Genomic DNA, 24,085 nt, shown 5'->3' on the forward strand with positions numbered 1-24,085 from the left:
AGACAGATGGCATCACCCAGGAGCTGGTTATCCTGATGAAAGATCCAGGGACTCACCGCTGTAAGCAACTGTGACCCCTGACTTCACGCATGCAGACAGTTTCCAGGAGAGAGACAGCAGCGTGTTAGCACAGCTGTTCCCGTGATGGGGGCGCGGGAAGGGCCTCTGCGATTATTTTCTGTTTAAATCCTGCAAACCATTAGTTCAGATATGAAAGGCGGATCGTGTGACTCTGATGTATTCTCATCTCTTCGAGGCATCAGCAGGAGCCACAATCTGGTGCAACAATGTTAGCATCCAGCACCGTTCGGTCCGAATTGTCTCAGCCGTAAACCCTTATCATGTCATGTCATGCATGTTAAGAGCCCAGTCAAGTTTGTTGTGTCAGGTAATTTATGACCAACAGACAGTAAAGGTAATGAAAATGGGGAGATGTTAAAAAATAAAAACCACTTGGCCCCTGTGTCTGTCAGGTTATTCAAGTAGAAAATCAATGTCTGGAACCGTTTTCCTGACACAGGAAAAACATTCCAATGAGCAATGATGAATTGGAAGGTGAGAACAAAGTCTCTTATCTCTACATAGACTAAAAAGTACTCGACAATGATGCTTACATTCTCTGTGTGTGTTCAGATAAGGAGAGTGTGATTGGTGTCCCTTGGAATCCTCCATTGAGTGTTTTTGCCTCATTCTGAATGAATATTTGTTCAGAATCCAGATACCACAGATTAACATCATAGAAACAGATGTATACAGAAGGTGGTGGAGTTGACAAGAGTGAGGTCGTTTTAGAGGGGTCTGAGAGAGGAGTGGGAGAAACAGCACATTTGGATATCCGTTGGAATTTTTATTTTTTAATAGCCCAGCCTGGTAAAAACTTTAAATGCATGAGGATGGAAATTAACTAGAGTGGTCAGTTCCCTTCAATACTGAAAAAAAGGTGTATCCATCACCTGGCAGATGAGAATTCGATGTGAAATGAAACATGAAAGTTAAAATAATTAGCACATGGGACGTTAAAGTTAATTACCATTCTACTCATTTAGAGTGCAGATAATGAACAAAGCAGTGTAGTTAAAACTACTTATCAAATTGAACATAGACAATAAAATACCTATTTACTGGGTGATAATATTTTCATCAATGCTACCAACCAAAATACTTGTCCTCTCTTTTGCCTAGAAAACAGTAAAAATAATATTACTGATATAAGCTTCTGCTTCTTCATCTGTAAAATGAGAATAACAGTATCACAAGCCATTGTTGTGAAAATTAGACTAATTATATGTATTCTGGGCGCATACTTGGTGCCTTGTTGTGGGCTTTCTTTGCCTTGCCCCGACCAGCTGATAGCACCCCTTCCCACATTCTGAGACCTTCCTGTTAGCACGCTGCCTAGCCCCGACATAGGCAGGTCACTCCCTCAACCTCTCCCACCCCTGGTTTGCTCGGCAGTCAGATCTGAGCCACATTTCAAGGAACTAAGTTGTTAAACATGTTGAATTGGACCTTTCCAGTCAGAATTTCTGTGGAGTAGTAGAGCATGCAGGCCACGGTAAAGATTCGAATGGGGTCTTTTACTGAATGTAGTGTAAGTCACTGGAAGCTCGTGTGATTTATGTTTTTGACATATTACTTAAGAAACCTGTAAAGTAATAGGCTGCAAAGGGTTGGAACACAAGCAGAGTAGTATAGATTTTAAGGATCCCCATGTTCTAAAGAGATATGTTAGCCAAGAAAGCCATGTGCAAGACAAGAAAGTCCTTTGGAGAGGCCTCCCATCCAGGCAAAGGGTTTATTTCCCTCTCATTCAAGCTAGGTAAAGGGGAATATGACATTTACCCTATAACCTATAAGAGACACAGAGACTGGGTACTTGACCTTTATCCAGAAAGGTTATGAAAGCAAGAGGTTGGCCGAAGGTATCCATGATAGATGGGCTTCCTGGAGAGTGGCCTGCCAGGAGCTTTCCATGGGCCAGACTGGTCACCATGGGCCACCATGAAAGAGCTTGACAGAGGGGAACGTTGAGGGAAAGAGTATGTGAGGTACACCCCAGGACGGAAATTTCTTCATTTTCAAAGTAGGAGCATCAACACGGGATTGCAAAGGCACTGGTCAAGAAGGATCTTAACTCTCCCACCCCTCTCCTCTCCTCTCCTCTCCCTCCAATCACCCCAGAAGGGCCAGAGGAAACAGGGCTAAGGAAAAGAGCAAAGAGAAAAAAAGCAAACTATATTTTCTTCATGATAGGTGAAAAAGAGACAGAGTTTCAGTTACATGAGAACCTGAAGCTTTGGTTTAGTTCAAATGCATGAAATTCTATCAATATGTGAAATCGACCAGAAATTTGCTGGAGCTTTTGTTTCGTGGGGGGTTGGTGGGGGGAGGCCATATGTCAGGAGCCAGGAAGAGCTGTTTCCTTATTCACTATTCAGAGCCCAGATCATTCAATACACCTGTTGTGAGCATTAGTGTTTCATGTTTCCTTAATATATTTTCTCCCCCACTAGGTTTTCAATGCTTAAAACGAATGCTTGGAGGGGTTCTTGAGAAACGCTTTGCCCCCAGCACAGCATCCCCAAAAGAGGGCTGTTCCTCCTGTATTTCTGCCACGTGTTTGCTTTATACATTCATTTATGCACTATTTTCACTTAACACATATTTATTAATATCTTACCATGCATACATGAAGGGAGGGAAAAGCATGGGCTCTTGTAATCATAACTTTCCTGGTTTGAGTAGTCTCCCCCCACACCTGTGAAAACTCCACAGGATACTTAACCTTTTGGCACTTGAGTCTTCTTATCTGGAAAATGTAAGTAATAATGCTGTTAGCCTCAAATGAGATAACCCATGCAAAAAAAAAAAAAAAAATTGTAAATGTTCTCTCTGATCGTGGGAACTCAGAAGCAGTTAAAACCGAAAGAGCTGAAAGAAGAATATTCTAGGCAGAGAGAACAGCAAGCACAACCATCTGGATGAGGGAGTGGTTCTGCCTGTTAGAGGAACAGGAAGAGGGCGTGTGTTGCTCTCTATCAAACCACCCCAAAATTTGTTAATGTTTTTAAACAGTTCAAAACATTAATAGTTTTAAACTATTAATGTGGCTCACCTTTACTGTGAGTCAACAGCTTGAACAAGTCAAGATGGACCGTACTTTTTTGGTCTCAACTGGGCTCACTCTCGCGTCGGTGGCCAGCCACTGGGTCTGCCAGGGGCTCCTTGCTCTGGGGCTGGTGCAGCTGCCGCAGTATGCCTCCGCTCCACATGGTCTCTCATCCTCCAGCCAACAGCCCTCAACATCTCTCCCACCACGTTCCTTTACTCGAGCTGGTCACAAGGCCAACCCAGATTCATGGAGTAGAGAAACAGCCTTTGTCTCTTGATGGGAGAAGCTTCCAAGTCACATTGCAAAGAGTCACAGATCTGGGAATGTAAATATTCCGGGCTCTTGTTGCCATCTGGACCACGGTGGCTGACGCAGTGAGTGCCTTGAGAGAGATGGGAAGCCACTAGGTGGGTCAGAGCATGCAGGCCACGGTAAAGATTCGAATGGGGTCTTTTACTGAATGTAGTGTAAGTCACTGGAAGCTCATGTGATTTATGTTTTTGACATATTACTTAAGAAACCTGTAAAGTAATAGGCTGCAAAGGGTTAGAACATAAGCAGAGTGGTCATTCACAAGTAACTGCAGTAATACAGACAATATTTGGTGGTATCTTGGATGAACAGCTGGGGAGCTGGAGAAATTTCAGCTAATCAGGAAATATAAATAGAGCTAATAAGACTTGCTGATGTGTAAACTCTAGGCATTATGGAAGCAGAGGAACAAGCAGGACACGTAGAGCTTCAGGTGCTGGGGAGATTATAGCACTCTTTACAGAGAAGTAGAAAAGTGGACAAGGGACGAATTCAGTGAGGCAATTCAAATTCCATTTTGCACACATGAAGTTTGTGATTTCCATGATTCATCCACATGGTGACATCAAGCAAGCAATTAGATACGAGTCTAGACGTCATCAGGTGTTGAGAGCTAGATTCATCAGCACACTATGGTATTCTAAAACATGGAAACATATTTGATCACCCATGGAAAGAATATAGGTAGAGAATGGGGTCCAGGACAAAATCTCGTAAAAATCAAATATTTAGAAGTTATCTGGAAGGTGAGAAGACAGCAAGTAAGACAGGAGTATCCCAGACAATCATCAGGTAGGTACAAACAAGAGATAATCTCAGCACCTTGGCGCTTGATGTTGACATGTTGGGCTGGGTCATTCTTTGTTATAGGGGGTTTGCTGGCCTCTATCCCCTGGATAGGGTACCTCTCCCCATCTGTGACCAAAAAAAAAATGTCTCTAGACATTACCAAGTAACACCCTGGGGACAAAAATCACCCCCGTTGAGAACCACTGCTCCAGAAAAACAAACCAAAAAAGCTGTGAGCTGCATCAGGTCATACTCAACAGCCCAGTGCATGGTGGAGAGGGAGTGAACAGCCAGGGGCTTAGTCAACAGGGAGATCATGGTGACCCTGATGGCATGGTTCTGGTCCTGAGGCTGGCAGGCTCAAGAAAGGAAGAGCTAATATTTCAGTCTGTGAGATAACAGGAAATATAAACTTTGTATGGTGACAGGCCATAACTACACTCATTGTGGTGAGCCCTGCATAATGTAGAGAATGGTCTTATCACTATGTTGTACACCTAAAACTAATAAAACTTTGAATGCCAAATATACACCAATTTAAAATTTTTATAATTAAAAAAAGAAAAAGATATATATATGGCCCAGAGCTCCTGAAACCCTTGTAAATACCTCATGGATAAGAGCACTAGAACAGGGGCACCTGGGTGGCTCAGTCATTAAGCGTCTGCCTTCAGCTCGGGTCATGATCTCAGGGTCCTGGATCGAGCCCCACATCGGGCTCCCTGCTCAGCAGGAAGCCTGCTTCTCCCTCTCCCACTCCCCCTGCTTGTTTTCCCTCTTTCGCTGTCTCTCTCTGTCAAATAAAAGAAAGAGCACTAGAACAAAAGACCCATCTTTTGTTCTAATGAGGCGACTCTAGGTGGCCACCTGGACAAGAGCTGGGCGCCAGAAAGAGCAGCCATGATGTGGAGGTTGGACTGTTTGGCTCCACCCCTCACACCACACTTCTCCTAGGAGGACAGGGGGCTGGAAATGGAGTGAATAACTGATCGTGTCTACATGAGGAAGCCTCCGTGAAACCCTGAGTATGGAGGTCTGTGACCTTCCAGGCTGGCAATGCACACCCACACACTGGGACAGTGACGCCCCCAGCTCCAGGGGGACAGAAGCTCCTGCACTCGGCACCTTCCCAGACCTCATCCTATGTATCTCTCCATCTGGCTGTTCCTCTGTATCAACCGGTAAGCATAAGTAAGCATTCCCCTGAGTTTTGTGAGCTGCTCTAGCAAATTAAGCAAACCCAAGGAAGGGCTCACTGGAACCTCTGATCTAGAGCCAGTTGGTCAGAAGCTTATGGCTGGAGTCTGAAGTGGGGGAGGGGAGCAGTGCTTTGGGGCCGAGCCTTCCCCTGTGGGATCTGATGTTACCTCCAGGTAGACAGTGTCAGAACTGAGCTGAGTTGCCGACACCCAGCTGGTGTCCCAGAGACTTGCTTGGTGTGCGGAAAAACCTCCACACATTTGGTAACCAGACTGTCAGTAGTGAAGTGTTTCCTGTGAATAGTAAAGGGGACTCACAGGAAAGAAACACGCTGGGGAAGAACTGGGTTTTTCCAGACCTAGGAAGGAAAAAAACAGGAGGTTTTTTTGGACTGCCTAAAAGCAAGAGAAAAATAATTTCTTACCTTGAAGACAGTCAGACGGGAGGAATTCCCTCTTCCTGGTAGGCCAGTCCATTCTTTTGTTCTATTCATTCTTCAGCTGATTGGATAGAGCCCACCCACATGGTTGGAGGCCATCTGCATTGCTCAGTCTACAAAGTCAAATACTAATCTCATCCAGAAACCCCTTGCAGACACACCAGAATAATGTTGGACCAAAGACCTGGGGACCTCATTGCCCAGTCATGTTGACACATAAAATTAACCGTCACAGGTGTCATGGGGAAAAAAAAAAAAAAAGCCCAGGAGCCTCATCTTTAGTCTCTCCTATTTAGCCATGGGTACAGCTGGCTGAGAGCTTCACGATGTGGGACCCAGGGACGGGACAATGTGAGGACAAAGTCACCACTTAGGACTCATCCAACCTCCATTCTTGACTTATTGCTCCAACCCAAATATTCAAGTGACTTGATATTGGTATATTATTATAATTACATGAGCTTCTTCAGCTACCTGTAATGTCAGACTTATCCAGCACAAACATGCTTCTACTCAGGGAAATGCGCCAGTTGGTAATTATGACATGGACAATTCCCCAAAGTTACAGGCATCTAAAAATATGCCATCCAGAATAAATCAGAGGAGGCAAGAGACTCCCTATAGGGTCTATTCCACTTGAAGCTTTTACAATTATGCAGTCATAATCTGAGCATGCATGTGCCTGGCCATTGCTCCCTATCTCTGGGATTGACCAGATTTCCCTTCTGTCCACTTATTTCCCTTGTTCTCACTGCACCTGTGAGAGTTCTTGTCTCTCCTCACTCTGGTTTCACCTAGCAAGCTCAGACTCAGCTTTCCATTTGGAAATTGTGCCCCAAGTAATTAATGGCAACCCACAATAAGCTTATCTCAAATTAAATGTCCCTCCATGTCATAAATATAAGGCTGAGAGTCAAAGATGTTCCTCCTACCCAACCAGGTCCACTGGGACCTACAACCACCAGGTCAACCTTGCCAGGCTTCCCACCAGGGAGGGAGACTCAGGAAATCAATAATATACTTGTTTCCAGCTGAAGATAGCTTCTGCAACTTCATCCATACTCTTTGCCCACTTGGTTTTGTAATCAACTTATAGTTTCAGCAGATGGATTCAGGCTGCAAACCTTTTTCTCCATAAGAAACAGGCTGGCCCAAATTAGATGCAGACTGATGGTCATGGCACTGTTAGCTCATGTCCTATCCCCAGAGAGTTGACACCCTGAAAATAGTGAGAAAAATGTGTTTGTTTCACACTGAGCTTGCACTGAGTTGTTCATAACCAAACCTACTCTCCCTGACTCCTCTCTCTCATTCCCTACATCCTGTCCACCCTCCCTTCCTCTTCATGTGTTTCTTCTCATAGGACTGACCATCTTCTGACAAGGTAGAACTTAAAGATAGCATTTTTTCTGTTACTTTCTGTCTTCAAATCCCCACCACCCCCATTAGAATGTGAACTCCAGTGGGCAAGAATCTTTGGTGTGTTTCCTGATGAATCCCATATGCCAAGAACTGTGCCTGGAGCCCAACTGGTGTTCAGTGTATGTCACATGAATGAATCAGATTCTCCCTATAGGCAATCTGGGGGGAGGGGGGGGAGAGGGAAGAAACAGACCGATCCAGGTTCCTGGATTCTCCTTCCTCTTAGAGAAAAGCAGGAAAGCCGAGGAACTTCGCCTCCGACGCCCTTCCTTGTCTTATCCCTCCTCCTGACTTCTGACTTCACCTTTGCTTCCAATTCTAATTTGATTAACTGGCTTTAATCCAACTATCTCCCCAGAATCTGTTTTCTCTTTATTCATACTTGAGTGACAATCAGTCATGTTGCATTTTTTTAAATTATGGTTTCTATCTTTATACCTCCATTTCTAAACCGTCTCAAACCTCTTTTGCTATATTACCTTTTTAATTCTCAATTTACGACACTGGCCTCTGATACCCAGTTCACATATGTCTTGATTAGAAGAAATCAAGCAGGCTGCTCGGGGCTACAGTGGTAACAATGGGTTACATCACTTTACCAGCTGAATCAGAGCCAAACCACAGAGCCGTCTGGATCAATTTCAGAACTTTTTCTCCAACAGTGGGTGGCACCACGCTGGTTCTGAGTGTGTCTTTGCCACGCCCACATCGCTACCTGATTGCAGTACCACGGACTCAGTTTGCAGTAACTTCCTACAGACACACACAGGCGCCCCCACCTCTGTGTGTAGACTGTGCTATACTTTGCTGTCAGAATACTCATTTGTGGGGCACCTGGGTGGCTCAGTAGGTTAAGCATCTGCCTTCGGCTCAGGTCATGATCTCAGGGTCCTGGGATGGAGCCCCGCATGGGGCTCCCTGCTCGGCGGGGAGCCTGCTTCTCCTTCTCTCTCTACCTGCCGCTTCCCCCTGCTTGTGTTCTCTCTCTTTCTCCTGCTCTCTCTCTCTCTATCTCTGACAAATAAATAAATAAAATCCTTAAAAAAAAAATGAATACTCATTTGAGAAACTCTTTTGATCCAAAACTGGCAACAGTCTGGTTCCATGACTTCCATTCATTGATTTTCTTGGGTAAGTAGTTTCTCACACTACCTGAGAGATTGTTTTAAAAAAGAGAAAGAATTTCTTCTCAAAAGATGGAGGGCTGAGGATTGATGACACCACCTTCTTGTCTACCATGTTATCCTGTATTTGTCAAACCCACTGAAGTAGAATGCATATCATTTGTTGTTTCAAGATATTCTATTTTTTTCCTCAACACAGTTCAGGGAAATCTCGGAGCAAAGGAGATACAGATGAGGAGAGTCACAGGCATTCACTCCTATGTGACTTATTTCATCCCGATGAAAGTTTAAACATTAAGTAGGTCTGTTTGAGTCTTCCTTTTCAAATCTATCAGTCAATCACTATAGTGCTAAAGAGCTCTAGGAAACTGAAAAGATAATATACATGGTTTTTGTTGTCAAGACCCATAATCCAGTGAAAAGCATAAAGCATGTTTTCATGAAGTGTTACCTTTTTTGTAAACAGTCAAGTTGATATACTACGACTCAGAGAAAAGGGAACAACTTTTGTCTACACTGGTTAGGACTGAGGTCATCAGAATGGAAGAGATGGGGGTCTGTGTCTCAAAAATTAGCTCTGCTTGATCAATGCCATGGAGGAGAGCGAGGGCTCACAGAATTAGAGCAGAAGAGCGGAGACAGCAAGGCTCAGTGGGCAAATGTGCCCAGATGGCTGTGTGGGTCATAGGGCTCATTAACTCATCCGTTCATTTATGAATCCACTAGTTCAGTAAGTTTCTTACTGAATGATTTAATATGCAGGACCCTGTGTGCAGTGGGTGCAGAGAATATAAGGCTGAGCCGCAGAAGAATTCTTGCCCTCAGGGCGCCTGGGTGGCTCAATCGGTTAAGTGTCTGCCTTCGGCTCAGGTCATGACCTCAGGGTCCTGGGATCGAGCCCCATGTTGGGCTCCCTGCTCATCGCGAAGTCTGCTTGTCTCGCTCCCTCTTCTCCTCCCCCTCCTCCCTCCTCATCCTCTTCTCTTCTCGCTCAAATAAATAAAATCCTTTTAAAAAATTTTAAAAGAATCCCTGCCCTCCTAGAGCTTACATTTTAGTGAAGGAGACAGAGCTGAACAAGTCTCATAAGAAGGCTCTGTGGCATGAAGAGCACACTGTGTTCTTTTTTATATATATATTAATTGTCATTTGAAATGATATTTTGAATATATTGGGCTAAATACGATTATGTAATTAAAATTAATTCATCTTGATGTCAAAGTCAGTGGAGTGGCTGCAGGGGGACAAGCAAGGGTTAAGCAGCACAGAGCGAGGTGTGGTACCCAGCAGGGCTTCACCTGCCTCGGGGATGGGGCTTGCAGGACACTGCAAGGAGCCGGACTTTACCCTGAGTGTCCTTGGCACACGGTGGGGTGTTCTAAGCCAGAAAAGGACATAATGAACTTATTAGTGCTGATGTGTGGGGAAAGAATGGAGGGGGCATATACGGAAGCCAAGAAACCCAGAGGAGAGAGGCTGACTCTCTGAAGTGCTTTCCCGAGAAATGGCCATGGTTTTGGTGCGAAGAGGGATCCTTGATAATATTCCAGGAGAATGTTTAGCCATTTTTATTCTTATGGGAAATATCTTCTCTGTGTTTAAGTCACAGAGAAGGAGCAGCAGGGAGGCAGAAAGTTGAGATAAAAGACGAAAGGAAAAATTAAAAGACTAAAACCCTGAAGGACATGGAGATGCCAAGTGGAAGGGTTTGCCTTGGAAAGGAGGACTCTTCTTGCTCTGAGATGTATGGAAGGGTAGACAGATATCTGGCTGAGGACATGGTACATGCAGAAAGCAGAATGCAGTGAGTGGCATGTTCCAGGAAGACTCTCCATCTCTTCCCAGCACTGTGCGGGCCCTGTGACGAGGCAGACAGTCTGCCCATGGATCCCAAAGAAGGTGTCCCAATATGCTGAAGGTCAGTGGACCAGGACCATCAGAATTTGAAGAGGGCAACATAATCAGAAGGTGAGGATCGGGAAGGGAAGGAACTGTTACAGAATCGTGGTGGGACAACCTTCTTGAAGGACAGAGGAGAGCTGAGAGTCTGACCGTTGTTCTCCTTTCTCAGAGCGTCCAGAAATATGGAAAGGGGACCCTCGGTGAGAGGGATGCTCCAGAGGGTGAGGTTAGCATGGCCTGGCCGGTTTGGGATTGGAGTGGAGCCAAGAACTAGCAAATTCCAGATGTGAGACAAAGTCGGGGCTTCTAAGGCCAAGTCCAGTCTCCTTCCACAAGTTGATGCCTGTAGCAGGAATTGTATGCTAACTGAGTGAGTTAGAAGATTTGTAAATAAAGCAGCGTTAGCTCGAGGGGGTCCTATGAGGAATAAAGAATTTACCCACTGGAGTTCATGAAATTGGCCAAGCCTAAATTCCCTTTGGAAAATTGCCATAATTGGGGGCATCTGGGTGGCTCAGTCATTAAGTGTCTGCCTTCGGCTCAGGTCATGATCCCGGGGTCCTGGGATCGAGCCCTTCATCGGGCTCCCTGCTCAGCGGGGAGCCTGCTTCTCCCTCTCCCACTCCCCCTGCTTGTGTTCCCTCTCTCTCACTGTGTCTCTCTCTGTCAAAAAAATAAAATCTTTTAAAAAAAAAAAAAAAAGGAAAATTGCCATGATTGGCTCCATAGGACTCTGACTTAGACAGTAGTCAGTCCCCCTGGCAAGACAAAACTGAGCCAAACAAAATAGGGGGTTCCAAAATTGTACTCCCCTGTTCATCTTTACCACAACCGGATTCTTCTGAACTCTCTGTCCCTCTCTCTTGTTCACCAATTTTTCAAGCCCTGTTTCTTCCATTTCTGTCCCCAATTTTGCTACTCCCTAACAATCTGGAACTAGCACATCTCTCTGGAGAGAAGCCAGACCCCCCCAAGTTCTCATCGCTGGACCACTGTTTTAGAAAAACAGCACATCTGTGACTTGACTTCATTTCCTTGCCCCAAAACTACAGTGATGTGGGGGTGGGGGAAGAAAGGGGTTTATAGACTTAGCTGATGATCACTCTCAATAAGGGGGAAATCAATTGGCTCCATAAAGATTTTCGAGTAAAAGTCTTGCTGGGATAGTTCAGGCACGACATTAAGGAGGTAACAACATGGCTCCTCAAGCCCCCAGTGAGGAAACCCTCATACCCTCCAGCTGGGTCTTACAGGGTCAGAGAACCATTTCAGCCTGGTTTATATCATGTTTAATTCTTCTGCCATCTTGGGGCACCTGGGTGGCTCAGTCAGTTGGGCGTCTGCCTCCGGCTCGGGCTGTGGTCTCCGAGTCCTGGGAGGGAGCCCTGTGTCTGGCTCTCCACTCAGTGGCGAGTCCGCTTCCTCGCCCTCTGTATTCTCTCTCGTTCTCGCTCTCTCTCCAATAAATAAGAATCTTTAAAAGTAATAAAATCTCTTTAAAAAAAAGTATTCTGCCATCTCTTTGAAACTCAGTCATTCTTATAACATTGCTGTCTCATCTTCGTTCAATCTAAAAATGCGGCTTTCTGGAAATGGTACAAGATAGATACAGATCAGAAGGCGGCACGGGAGGTGTGGTGCATTTGGCGGCGTGTGGCTCTATTAAGTGGAGTCCACTTAGTACTGGAAAAGGAAAGGACCAAATTAGAATCGTGGTTGGCAGAAACAGTCCCCCATCTGGCACTGTAATTACATACTACCTTGACCTGCAGCAGTCCTTGCTGTTCCAGGGGCTGGGGGGGGGGGGGGGGGGGGGGCAGAGGGGGCCTGTTTAACAGATACATTACTCAAAATATCTTCTTTACCTTTTTGAGAAACCAACTGTATAAAAATATATTTTAATCTGGCTCCCTCTGTCACAGGGAAGCGAAACTTCCAGTCGCCTGATGAACGTGACCACTTTGCGGCTGGAATGAACGCACGAGCTCTGCATGCCTATTTTCACCCATGGCATCAGACATTCTTTCAAGTAGGACACTGTTTCAGTACCCTCTTCTGTGACCTCGTTCCTGAGCCTTTTTTTTATTTTAAGGGTCAGTCTTAGTTGCTGCTGACATGCGGCATTTTCTAAGACTCAAAGTGGTCTTTATTACAACCCTTGACTTCACCTTCTATGCCAACAGGAAATTCTATACAACTCTAATCTGCCCTATTCGAACACCGCCGGGAAGCTGCCCCCAGGCATGGTTTCATACTGCCACCTACTGGCAAGAAAAGATTCTGTTCCTCTTCTCATTTATTTATTTCTTTCTGTTCTTAAAAAGATTTTATTTATTTATTTGACAGAGAGAGGCACAGCGAGAGAGGGAACACAAGCAGGGGGAGAGGGAGAGGGAGAAGCAGGGAGCCCGATGCGGGGCTCGATCCCAGGACCCTGGGATCATGACCTGAGCTGAAGGCAGACGCCTAACGACTGAGCCACCCAGGCGCCCCTATTTTTTTCTGTTCTAACACTGCTCTGTTTCTCTTAAAACCATAAAGATTTAGCTTTATCTTTCTACTTAAAACCACAAGTTGGATTTATAATCAAATTAAAATCACCGTTTCAATCTCTGCTAGTCAAAATCTGTAAGATCTTGGCACTGAGGGGGGCAAATCAGGGAGGCAAGCCTGGAGCTCTGTTTTTATTTCAACTGCAACATTGTAGCCATTTTTTGGTGTTTTCACAGGGCCTGCCCTCCCCTTCATCCAAACCGCCCAAGAGCCACGCCTTCCCTCTGGTCTCCTGTCCCGGACCCCACATTGTCCCAGCTGTAACTTAGACCCCGAACCAACCTTTAACTCACCTCAAAGGGCTGCCGCACTCACCCACAGCCGAATAACCCGATTGCTCAGAGACAGACACCGACACTGACTGTCACTATATAACAAGGGCCTTATGTCCATTTCATGGGAACCACAAGCTCAAATTAGCCCGTCAGAATTTCACTATTCCTCATGCCAGTGTGTCAAGTGACACAATTAGCTCAAGAGAATAAAGAAAAGGCTTGTCAGAGCCCTCAGCGCATCTCTCTTCTCTGAGTTCCTTCCTTTTCCGGGGTGCCTGATTTAATTCAAATTCTTTTCATGCTTGAAGCGTGTGTGTGTGTGTGTGTGTGTGTGTTACCCTTCAAACTTCAAAACGATCACACAGGAAAGAGTTAGGGTAAAATGGGTGTGTTTCACAAGGGCCCAAACACATGTTCCCCCTCTTACTTACCTTTTGCAAATGAGAATTGATCAAAGGCCGAATCCTAGCCCCTTGTGAGAAAAACAAAGTATACTGAAAAGAAGGATGTGAACCTGGAAAGATCACAGCTCAAGGAATACCGACCAACCCTGTGTGATTAATACCCACCAAACCCAAAGGCTTCGGGACCAGCAAGAGGTGGCATTTCTTGGGCGGCAAGAAAACAGAAATAAGTTTGTATTTAATGCTGAATCAGAAGAAGGGTCCCTTCGGTGCCTTGTTCTACCTCCAGAAAAGAGAGTGTGATGTTGGGTCCTTCCAGGGAAAGCTGAAATACATGCTCCCCTAAAGCATTGCCCGGAACAGACCAGCTGAGGTGGGGAACGTTTCCCAAAAGATGCACATTCACTCCCCCGGTGATAATTGGATTGTTTCAGATTCTCATCCCAAGTCTTGTGAGGAGAGCTCTTCAAATATTGGAGGAATATGCCCCAAAGATATGCCTTTCGCAGAATCACAGAGACTTGAACGGGCTCTGCGCCACTGTTTCCCAGCCTTGGGCTCATAGGGGAGCCGCAGATTCCCTCCCACTCAACCTCCCCAGGCACCCAGAGGAGGTGGAGGGAGACCAAGCCAGGGCCACCGCCCCTGGAGTCCACATAAAGGACGTCAGTGCCTCAGGTGCTTAGAAGGTAAGTTATCTATTGGCACATTATGAAAACTTCCTCCTTTGTCTTTCAAGGCTCCTCCCGTGCTGTATCCTCAGAGATCTCCGGAGAAACAGCCCCAGTAGGGTACAGAGAGAGGAAGAGGCTTCTCGTAAGGAAGGGGCTTGTGCGATCGTGGGGGCCGGCAAGGCCAGCTCCATGGGGCAGGCAGGCAGGCTGGGCATTCAGGCAGGACTCGACCTTGCCATCTTGGGGCCGAATTCCTTCTCCCAGAAGTCTATTTTTGCTCTTCAGGCCTTCAACTGATTGGATGAGGCCCACCCACATACCGGAGGGCAATGGGTTTTACTTCACGTCACCTGATGGTACGTTCAGCACTTCTACAGAGCACCCTCGTGGCGACACACAGACCACTGTGTGCCCGAACAACCGGGCATCACCACCCCGCCAACCTGTCGGAAAATGAACCATCACGTGTGCCATCCTAGATGGCCCCCGCTGCTCTGGTTACTGAGGGGGACGCAGGCCTCTCTCCCGTCGCTTCAGATTCTGTAGTACTGAGATCCTGGCTGCCACGTAACTAATCTATTCCGTCATTCTCTTTGGCCAGCCCCGTCTGCCCAGGAGGTCAGCTGGCCTTCTTCATAAGGCCAAAGGCTTCCGCCATCGCCGGGTCCCAGAGAAGCTCTCTGAGGGCACAGTGCAGGGCCTCGCATGGGCTCTCCGCTGTGGGTGAGGCATTCAGGGCCCACCGTGGTCACGACCACCTATCGGCAGGGCCTGGCTCTCCTCCTGGCCACACACACACCTGCCAGCCAAACGTCAAGTGTGCCACTAAGATGAAGGACACACGGGTGCCTAAATGTGGAGTTGGAGTAGATTTAGCAGGTATAACCTGATGTGCTTGGCTATTTTTTTTAATCCCCAAGAGAATATAAATGTGTTTATTCTTCCACCCGGCACCACGGAAAGAGTCCCCTGAGCATCTGGGATCTCTGGCTCGGCCAGTGGCGGGTGGTTCCGGTAGGAAGGGCCCCACTGTGCTTCCCAGATCGCAGCCGTGCCCTCTGCATGATCTCACCCGAGTCCGTGTACTAACCACAGGGCAAGAGCCCCCCGCAGGCTGTCAGTCTCCCGGCCTACAGGGCTGGGAAGAATAAAGCGACAGAAGATTCCGAGGCACAGGATGCAGAGCCCACCAGCCAAGAGGGATGCAGGCAAGCCGGCCACGGCGAGCAGAGAGAGACAGGCGGTGCAACTCACCCTCACTCATACCCAAAAGGTGCCACCCCCAGTCCTCATCCCCGAGGCTTCACCCCGGGCCGGCTGCAGGGGACTGCCACCAAGAGAGAGCCCTGGCCGGGACAGAGGGTGGCACCATAGCTCCTGTGTCCATAACCCGTTCACACAGCAAGTGCTTTTTAAAGGATCGATGGGGGATGGCACCAGAAGACCAAAATCTAAGTGGTCTTGTTAAGGCTCTTCTGGAAGCAGGCGGCGGAGACGGCAGCGGGTGGGATGTGGTCGTCCTTCAGCTTGGTAACTGCCGTCTGCAGGCCTGTCTGGACACAGCGTGGCGTGGGCAGAACACCGCCCCGGGTGACAGGTGGTGCTCAGAGCACTCACAGAACTCCTGAGATCAGGTATAATCAAGTGAGTTGTGCACATTGGCTGAGGAAGAAAGGACGACCATGAAGTCACATGTACATCCGGAAGGAACAGAGAACTGAGAACTGACTTGGCTCAGGGAACGAAGTAAGACCAGCAGTCAACCCTGACATAAGAATCACTGTCCCCAAACAGTCGCTGGTCCAGAGAGCCAAGCGTCACACACGGGCAGGGGACCTACTGGAGCCAAGTCTGGGAAGACTGTGGGCCTAACTTCTAGGAAACAGAGCACTCTAGGTTAGCAAAATAGGGCATCATGCCATTAAAATGCCTAAAATAATAATTAGTCTTTATCGGGTAGTTAGACCATATTCTCTAGGGTATTTCTGTTTTTACTATTTTTTTATTTTTGGCCTGCTTTTCTAACAACTTTGTCGAGATATGTTTAATATACAGTATACTGTGCATATTAAAGTGCACAGTTGGAGTTTGACAAGTTTCTACAGCACGATCAAGCGTAGGTGTAAGGACCATATACAAAGCTTGTTTCCACACCTTTGAAACCCCTTCTTCTACCCCTCTGGCTGCACCTTCATCCCCAAGAACCACTGGCCCACTTTCAATCATTAGAGTTAAATCTGCATTTTATAGACTTTTACAGAAGCAAAACCATGCAGTTTATCCCTTTTTCTGCTCTGCTTCTTTTGCTCAGCATCATTATTTTGGGATTCATCCATTTCAGGCCTGGATCAGTAGTATATTCCTTTTTATTGTTGGTTAATATCCTCTTATATGGAGAGACCACATTTTGTTTATCCATTCATCTACCGATGGACATTCGGTTTTTGTCGTTGTTGTTTTGTTTTGTTTTCCAGTTTGCAGCTATTGTAAGTAAAACAGCCAGGAACATTTGTGTAGAAATCTTTGCGTGGATGTGTGTTTTCATTTCTCTAGAGTGAATGCCAGGAGCAGGATGCCTGAGTCCTGTAGAAGGTGTATGTTTAAGCTGTTGAGAAACTGCCCAACTCTGTCCCTGGTGACGCACCATTCTGCAGTCACACCAGCGGCGAATCAGAGTTCCAGGCCCTCCAAGGCCCGCTTGTTCCTTTTGAAATAGTGGGTGGGGCCAATGGTGGTTTTAAGCTGCATTTCCCTGAAGTCAAGCCAGGTTGAGCAACTTTTCATGTACTTATCCGCCATGGTTTTATTGATTTTTTTCATTGATCGATGTCATCATCAACTATTAATAACATTTCTGGCTTTACTATCACAATTTGTAATTCATTTCGCATAGATGCCCAGGTGCAATTTCCTTCCGATCTCTATTACTTACTTGTGGACCACACAGCATGACCTTAATAGTCCTTCGATTGTCAGATAGCTCTTCTAGGTAAAAATGAACCAAAATAAATGCCTAGAGCTTTATACCCAAATCCATCGGAGAGATGAACTTTCCATACATCAATTTATCAAAGAAAAAGATGTACTTTCCTTTAAGAAATAGGTTTACTTTCTCAATTTATATTTAATAAGTATTAGTTTCAAATCATTTGGGGAAGATGGGGAACTCTTATAATATAGCTAACTTGAAAACTTATTTTCTTAAGTATACTTTCTAAGTTCAAGGGCTTTTTATACAGATTTTTAAAAATACTTTTCTGCCAATGTCTATGCTTTGCCTCACCATAGCTACCACTTATACAACATTTAAATACTCCATTCTTACTCTTCTTTTTAATTTCGAAGTTTTCCAAAGTGAACAGAGTGTAAACAGAATAAATAAGCAAACTCTGTTGGCTAAATATTTAAATCATATATGCCTCGTAGATGTGTTTGAGTATGTGAGAGAGAAAAAAATAAAGAACTTATGTTTCCTTTTAAAAATATCATTACAAGTATACACATCCAGGGGATGTCTGGGTGGCTCAGATGGTTAAGCAGCTGCCTTCGGCTCCGGTCATGATCCCAGGGTCCTGGGATCGAGTCCTGCATCGGGCTCCCTGCTCAGTGGGGATCTGCTTCTCCCTCTCCCTCTGCCTCCTCCCCCCTGCTTGTGCTCTCTCTCTGTCAAATGAATAAATAAAATCTTAAAAAAAAAAAAAACAAGTATACATATCAGGTAATTGAGACGTTACACCTTTTGAATTCTCTACTAGCACACTATACCAAAAAAAAAGTTCTCAGCCATATAAAAGCTCAAGTAAACTTTCATAATTGCAAAACATCTCAGCTGCACCAATGATCTAACCAGCAGTGAACATTCACCTTTCTGCATATGCCCTCCTCTGCTCGGTGATCGGCTGCCGTTTCTCTCCTTCCAACCTAAGTGTGCTCAGGATGTCCATTTGCTGCGGCTTACTACTTCCCCTGTGACAGTGCACACTTGTCTGGCAAAGTAGAGAAATGAACTGTTCGCCAGTGAAATAAGATGCAGTCTTGAGGGGCGAGACACCAGATGGAGGAAGAGGGAGAATCAAAGAAAACCATCAACCGCAAATAAGGTGTCAGAACGTGAGAACAGGGTTTAGTTAGATGAAAACAAGTCTGTGGGAGAGAAGCATAAGAAGCAAAGTGTCCAAGTATATTCTGAAAATGAGGCCAACACGGACTACTGAGGAGAATTTGCATCACCCAGGCCTGCGCGGGGCCCACCAGAGGCCACCTGTCCGTGTGGGTGCATCCTCCCAGACCCCAATCCTTTAGGGGCACCCCAGGAACCCGGTTTTTCACTAGAAATTACCAAAGGCAAGAGAGTTCCCCAAAACAAAAGAAAATGCACCAAGAATACATCAACCACTAAATGCCTACAACGTGCAAGTGAACCGTGGGAATACAGGAGGAAATGCTACGGGTGACGTCAGCGTGCATCGTCGTACGGGCCGAAGTGCGTTGTCGACAGGTAGGCCTGGTCCAGTTGAGAGAATAAAGTATTTTGTTGCCATCAGCTTAAATAATTAAAAGACATAATATCTTGGTAGAACATAGACGAAATCCTTTAATACACTAATACGCTATGAAGATCATCCAGGAAGGAAATCTGTTACCGTCTTTGAGCATGAAGGTTTAAGCACCTGGAACCAGTTTTCATAGCCACATTTAATCTAACCATGTTTTTGTCTTTTGGATTCAGCTCAGAAATACAGAAAGCTGAAGTCTTGATTTCTTGACCTGGTACGGTAAGGATAAAATTTGTCTAATTGTGCTTGAGATTTTTGCGAAAATCCCATTTTAAAATTGCAACGAATTTGCAAAATAGAGAAGGTTGGGAAGAAAGAAAAACTCACCTCTAAGCTACACTTTTTCCAATTATTACATATTCTCCAAAAATATGATTTCTAATTCCTTCCCAATAGTCTATTATGTGAAAAACAGGATTTCTTGGTACATCTCTTTTTATTTATTTTTAAAGATTTTATTTACTTAGAGAGAGAACAAGCAGGGGGAGGGGCAGAGAGCGAGGAAGAGAGAGAATCTCAAGCAGGCTCCCTGCTGAGTGGAGAGCTGGACACAGGGCTCACTCTCAAGACGGTGGGATCGTGACCTGAGCCGAAATCAAGTGTCAGACCCTTAACTGACTGAGCCACGCAGGCTGCCCCAATACATCTCTTTTCAAAGAACAGCATGTGTTATTTTAACATCATCCTTGCAAGGTAAGTGTGCCCCTCTCCCGTCATTTCATCAGAGATTTTCCTAGAAGTGAACTTACCAAGTCAAAACTGCACCCATGTTTAAGCTGCGAATCTACATTGCAAATTGCTCTCCAGAATATTTGCACTAATGTACATGGTTACCAGCAATATTTGGGCATGCTCTTTTTAAGCACCTTACTAGTTTGCTTAATATAGATCATAGATACGTATACCTGCTGTAACTCCAAGCTAAGTATATTTATATCCACTTGCAGTGGCAAATGCATACCGCACGGGCCATTCACCGACCCACTCCAGCACTAAGGGAGTCATTTCTAATAAGCCCAAACAAAATTCTTCGTGTCGAAGTGGGACTTGCCATGTAAGCCCTTCTGAGGATAGTTCTCCAAACAGCCACTGCCAGTGGATGAGAGTTGGGGCTCCAGACACCCTGGGATTTGGTTCTTCTCCAGGATTCCCGGGAATGTGCATCTCACCACTTCTAGCAAGACAGAGCTGGGAAGTTTTTGAAGCATGAATTGAGCTGCTGTCCATCCTGTCCCCAAACACACTTTCTTTCCCCTGACACCTGGACCACCTGTGATTTCACATTTTTCATGATGGTGCCCATTTAGGCCCGCCCTCCCCTTGGTCAGTACCCCCATGCCTCAGCTATGTTCCATTAGATGACGGAATGTGGAACCCAAGCGGCCCCTTGTCTGACTCGAGAGCCACCATTTAAATGCCTCCTGCCCACCTGGTCTGTGCACTCTGGAACTTTCCTGTGATAGTCAGTTGTGTTTTCCTGTTTCAGGTGCATCTCCTGGTTCAGGTAGATAGACAGACAGATAGACTGCACTATTTGCATATAAATACACACACAATATATATATACATATAACTTACTATATGTATTATACAATTATATGTATCTAATATATATTCATAATTATATCAATAACAACTGTGCATGCATAATCACTCCATTATGAAGCATCCATGACTAATATTCTGGTATTGATTACCAATGTTTTCCTACACGAATCAAAAGGAAAAGCCAGAACTCAGAGGCCTTAAGGGTATAGTTCAGGCTCTCTTTCTGGTTGATGCTTCTGGTTCTATACCATCATTTGGTTTTCCATCAACTGTGACTCCATTTGGGCTCCTCCTGCCAAACACCGCCCTCTGCTGATTCACACCAGTCCAGGGCAAGTCACTGTCTTACGCAGGTAGGAATAGAACTCTAGAAAGTTTTCAATCATCCTGTAATTGGCATGCCCGCCTGCAACCTCGGGGTATATACACACTCATGTTTCTCTCCACTTTTTCACTTCATTTCTCAGGACTCCATGATTCTTAACTGCAGAAAGTTGGCAAGCCCCAAATGCTGGTCCACCTCGCTTATTCCATCCAAAGGACAGGGGTGGGGGAGGGGAGATATGGGTTCTTTCTGCATAAGGCTTAGACAGAAGTGCGGCTAATACCGTCACTTCTTGCCAGTGACGTCAGATTTGGCATAATCCACAACACTCATCAGTCTGGGATGATCCTGCTTGGCCATGTGGTTTCTCAAGGGATGGAGGCCCCAACCCTTGAGACTCTTACCCTAAGATCTCACTGTTTGAGCCCAAGATCACGGTTCTGGAAGTTGCTCTTTCTGGTTCCATGCAGAGAATGAATTTCTCAAGGTGAAAGCCAGCCCTGGAAGGACTGGCTCCGGGAGATCCAGCACCTCATAGAGCCAAAGCCAGCTTCTCTTTTCTCTCTAGAAACGCCCTCCGGAGGGTACAACATCTTTCCTTTTAAGTCCTCAAAAAACAAAATATTTGGCTGTCCACCTTTCCACAAACATCAGTTGCCTTTCCCTTCCCTTCTAAGAAAACTCTGTCCTCATAACTCATGGGCAATTTCATCCAGCCCACATATCAAGGACCTCGCATTCTCTCTCAACAGAGACAAATATGCACTGAACTTGTGGAAAGGCACCCCTTAGGTCAGCCACACACTACGTTAGCATCATGAAAACTGAGGCTTTCGGATACAGATGTTATTATTTTTTATTCTCAAGTGTTTTAGCTAATTCACTTCTCGTTGGTTACCCCCAACTTTGTAAACCATGGCATTGCAGGAGGTCTGTGAAAATCTCCAGAGAAAACGAACGCTGAAGAATTTTTTCTACAAATCACCATGGCACTATTTGGAGACAGGTTGCTGTTGGTTAAATGTCTCTGACTCAAAGTGACATCAAGAACAACTTCTTAGGGCGCCTGGGTGGCTCAGATGGTTAAGCCTCTGCCTCCGGCTCAGGTCATGATCCCAGGGTCCTGGGATGGAGCCCCGCTTCGGGCTCCCTGCCCAGCGGGGAATCTGCTTCTCCTTCTGCCCCTCCCCCTGCTCATGCTCTCTCTCTCTCTCTGTATCTCTCTGTCCCAAATGAATAAAAGAAAAAGAAAGGAAAAAAAAAAAAAGAACAACTTCTTAGCGGAATATTGCAATGTTTCTTACTGGTTGTTTCCTAAAGCTATACATTAACAATACCTATTTCCCCAGCTGCAAAAGCTAGGGGTATTTCTTGTTTGTCGTTGTATGTTGTTGTTGCTGTTTTCTCTTTAAATATTTCGTTCCCTCTTATGTATGGGCTGGGGATGACTGACCTTCCACCATGCAAAATACTTTCTGGTGTGGTGACAGCAAGACTCTGTTCCCGAGCCAGAGAGGGAATAAGGCGCTACTGTAGTCCCTCTCCCCTCCCTTCCGCTGCCCTCCCCTCTCCTCCTCCGTGGAGGCAGCAGGTGTGAAGGAAAGAGCTTTGGGAACAGCAAGCCAGCGATGGAAGCATTCCAAGGTAGAGTTTCGATTGTACCTCAGCCCCTTGCCCCGGCTGCTGAAGACCTTGTCATAGCAGCAGCTCAGTGCGTATTGAACCAAATTATTATGACATGCATCTCAAAAATTCTGACTTTGTGAACAAGCGAAAGAGTCTGCTAAGCGCTGCCCGGCCACAGTAAGGTCTACCCGTCTCGGCATTGATGCTTCCTGAGGCATTTGCTTAGCATTTGCGGCGAATAAAAATGTAAGCGCGACAGAAACTCTCTTGCACAGCTCTTCAAACGGACGAGGCATGAGCGGGAGTCCTTGGTTGAATGGAGAGCTCGCTCCCTCAGCCTGCAGCCTCATAGAGAAGCTCGCCATCCAAAACGTCAAGTAAGCATTGCGAATCGTAACAATTTTCTAAACACACCTTTGCAAGGAATGGATGGAGCATTTTAAAATGGTATAAAGCAGGCCACCCTGCCATCTTGTGGCCAATATGAAGAAAAACACTCAATTCCATCTCCGAAACTAGTAATACACTCACTATATGTTAACTGAATTGAATTTAAATAAAAAAATTTTTAAAGAAAGAAAATACTCTATTCAAAATTGACACTCAAAACTTGATCCTCATCATTTGAAATGATAATGTCCATATTTCACGTGGAATGTTCCAGACACCTGAAATAAGAGAAGGGGATGGCAAGAGCCTTCAACTTGGGCCAACTTCAACCACCCCTCTGGAGCTCACCAAACACTTATTTGGAACTTTGAATAAAAATGTATGAGTTAACAGTTGCTAATCGAATTTATTGATTCACATATTTTGAGTGTACAGTTCAATGAGTTTTGACAAATGTAAACAAGATGTTACTACCACAACTACATATAAAAATTTCCATCACCCCCAAATTTCCTTCTTGCCATTTTGCCAAACCACACCCCATACCAGCCTAACCACTGATCTTTTTTTCTTCCATGTTATGCCAGCTCTAGAATTTTCAACAAACTGAATCATACAATGTCTTCTTTCACTCACGATGATTTTGAAATCTATCCATGTTTGCCCGTAGATACAAGGAATTCAATCCTTCCAAATATTTATTTATTTATTTATTGAGTTGTATTTCACCGGACAGATTTACCACAACTTGTTTATTCATTCATAGCTGGTAGATGTCAAAGTTGCTCCAGGTTATAGGTAAATCAGTCTGAACATTTGTACACAAGTCTTTGTGTGGACATACATTTTTTTATTTCTCTTGGTAAATGTCTAGGAGTAAATTCACACAATCATCTTGTAAGAGTGTGACAGCTTTCTAGGAACTTTCCAGATCCTTTCCCAAGGTGGTTCTATCATTTTACATTCCAACCATTAATGCATGACTGCTGCACCACATCCATGTCAACTCTAGGCAATGTTGATCTATCTCATTTTTTTTTTCTTATGTTAATCCCCATACATTACATCATTAGTTTTAGATGAAGTGTTCCATGATTCATTGTTTGTGCACAACACCCAGTGCTCCATGCAGAATGTGCCCTCCTCAATACCCACCACCAGGCTAACCCATCCTCCCACCCCCCTCCCCTCTAGAACCCTGTTTGTTTTTCAGAGTCCATCGTCTCTCATGGTTTGTCTACCCCTCCGATTTCCACCCCCTTCATTCTTCCCCTCCTCCTACCTTCTTCTTCTTCTTCTTTTTTTTTTTTCTTAACATATTGCATTAGTTGTTTCAGAGGTACAGATCTGAGAGTCAACAGTCTTGCACAATTCACAGCGCTTACCAGAGCACATACCCTCCCCAGTGTCTATCACCCAGTCACCCCATCCCTC

This window comes from Mirounga leonina, unplaced genomic scaffold (genome assembly GCF_011800145.1).
Source record: "Mirounga leonina isolate KUSES-001 unplaced genomic scaffold, KU_Mleo_1.0 Mir_55, whole genome shotgun sequence".
NCBI classification, from domain to species: domain Eukaryota; kingdom Metazoa; phylum Chordata; class Mammalia; order Carnivora; family Phocidae; genus Mirounga; species Mirounga leonina.